The sequence below is a fragment of the Octopus bimaculoides genome, chromosome 4 (genome assembly GCF_001194135.2).
Source record: "Octopus bimaculoides isolate UCB-OBI-ISO-001 chromosome 4, ASM119413v2, whole genome shotgun sequence".
Classification (NCBI taxonomy): domain Eukaryota; kingdom Metazoa; phylum Mollusca; class Cephalopoda; order Octopoda; family Octopodidae; genus Octopus; species Octopus bimaculoides.
The window spans coordinates 130,667,742-130,670,241 of NC_068984.1; the positions used below are offsets into that span (position 1 = coordinate 130,667,742).

A 2,500-nucleotide genomic window follows, 5' to 3' on the forward strand; every position below is an offset into this window, starting at 1 on the left:
CCACTATCATTTCTGCTGCTAACCATATCAGCGTCACCACCACCACCACCACAACAACAACAACGACTGACCATGTTATTATTTCTACTGCTCCTGCAACTACAACTATCCCTCAACAACTAAAACTACCTCTACTACTGGCACTCAACAACCAATACAAACCTCCTACTACAACTGGCACTGCTACTATTTCTACTACTATCTATGTTACTACTGCTGCTTCTGCCACTACTACTACTGTTGCTACCACTGTGGACTATATTATTTCTACTACTACTACTACTACTACTGCAGCTGTTGCTTCCACTGTCACCACCACCACCACCACCAACTACAAACACAAAACCTCTAACTATCACCAACACCCCTATCATTCCAACTACTACCCATATTACTGCCACTACTATTACGACTACTACTACTGCTACTAACTTGAGGCTATGGTTGTTGTAAGGTAAGAGTCAGAATCCTACGAAATTAGGGGTGGTCTGCTGGTGGGGTTGGAATTTGCACAAAAGCTTCAGTACCAGGTTCAGCAAGAGAAGAAAAGGCTTTACATTTTGTTTGTCTCTTTGCACTAATATATTCAATCTCAGCAAATTGGAGGTAAACTTTGACCATTTAGACACTAAATGTTGGGTAAGAGGCCCAATAAACTAAGTACCATCAGCCCATACTAGTGTTCAATCAGCTCCCAATAATCCCTTTCTACTACCACAAATATGAGGCTTGTGTCAAACAAAACATCATTATCATCATTTAACATCCGCTTTCCATGCTAGCACGGGTTGGACGATTTGACTGAGGTCTGGTGAACCAGATAGCTACACCAGGCTCCAATTTGATCTGGCAGAGTTTCTACAGCTGGTTGCCCTTCCTAACGCCAACCATTCCGAGATTGTAGTGGGTGCTTTTATGTGCCACCGGCACGAAGGCCAGTCAGAAGATACTGGCAACGGCTATGCTCGAAATGGTGTATTTTACATGCCACCTGCACAGGAGCCAGTCCAGCGGTACTGGCAACGAACTCGCTCGAATGTCTTTTCACATGTCACTGGCACAAGTGCCAAGAAGGCGACGTTGGTAACGATCACACTCAAATAGTGCTATTTATGTGCCACAGGCATGGAAGCCAGACAGCTGATGCTCTGGCAACGATCACGCTCGGACGGTGCTCTTAGTGATCTACTGGTACAGATGTCATCATGATTTCGCTTTCGCTTGCCCCAAAAGGTCTTCGCAAGCTGAGTTTAGTGTTCAATGAAGAGACGTTGGTATGGGTGCCAGTCTACAAATTTAGTTTCGAAGATGAAATTAAGAATCAGACAATATTTTAATTACAATTACAACAATGGAATGAAATTTCTTCATGCCTATTTCACAAATTCCAGGCAAAATTTGTGCTAAATTTGAAGTCCAAACTCACAACAACCTAAATGTTGATGGGGGTGGTGATTGGACAATATAAAAAGCATTGCTAAGTCCTGAGGTCAACCATCTTTTCCACCCAGCTGGTAACAGCACTTCAGATGGTTCTGTGAATGTCTTCAAATTACAGGCAAGCCCTTGACATTATTCCACTTCACAGAGAAATATTTGTTCCATGGAAGTTGATTCAAGTAGTTCTTCATTTGAAAACTTGACACTAAAAACATTTAGAAAATTTTTTTTTTCCTTTTGCTTTTAAACCGGATAAGTTTTGAGACTAACATTTTCAATATTGATGGCGAGGGGGCGAATGACGGATTAACGAGCCCAACAAATCGATTAAACAGATACACTGATACAGACACACATATATAGACACACACGCGCACACACAAACACGAGTACATATTCATTTGAACACAGACACATACACACTTAAACACAGACAGATATACACACAAATATGCAATGTTCACAAATACAAAAACACAGAAATATACAAACGCATACATATATTCACATACATATATACAAGCATACAGACACACAAACATACAGATACATAAACAAAATCAAAAATACAAATTCTGCAAAAATAAATCACACATGCACACACACACACACACAAACAAGCAAACACACAAAATATTGACAGAGAAGCCATGCAGACGTTTCATTTTCCAATAGTATCTTCACAACATCACCTTCTACTGATGTTTGCTGCTCATTAAGATATTTCTAAGGTTTTTTTTTTTGTCATTCTATAACTGTGTTTGCATCTAACAACAACCACTACTACCATAGCCTACACTACTGATGCTACCATCATCACCACCGCCACCACTACTATTACAACAATCCACACCACCACCTCCAAAATCTCCCCATCATCACCACCACTACCATCACTGCCGCCATGACTATCACTACCATTATTACTACCACAACGACGACGACGACGACGACGACCACCACCACCACCACCATCACCCCCTACTTCCACCACCATTCTCAGCATCATTGACACTTTTGTGTCCTCTGTTTACTGCCAAAGAATATGTTACATTGGTAA

General features: G+C 41.1%; 1 protein-coding gene across 2 annotated transcripts in view; it reads right to left on the bottom strand.

Annotated features, from left to right (window-relative positions):
- Positions 1 to 2,500, bottom strand: part of LOC106882879 (arf-GAP with SH3 domain, ANK repeat and PH domain-containing protein 1) — a 208,347-nt gene that overhangs the window by 131,817 nt on the left and 74,030 nt on the right. The window lies entirely within an intron of this gene.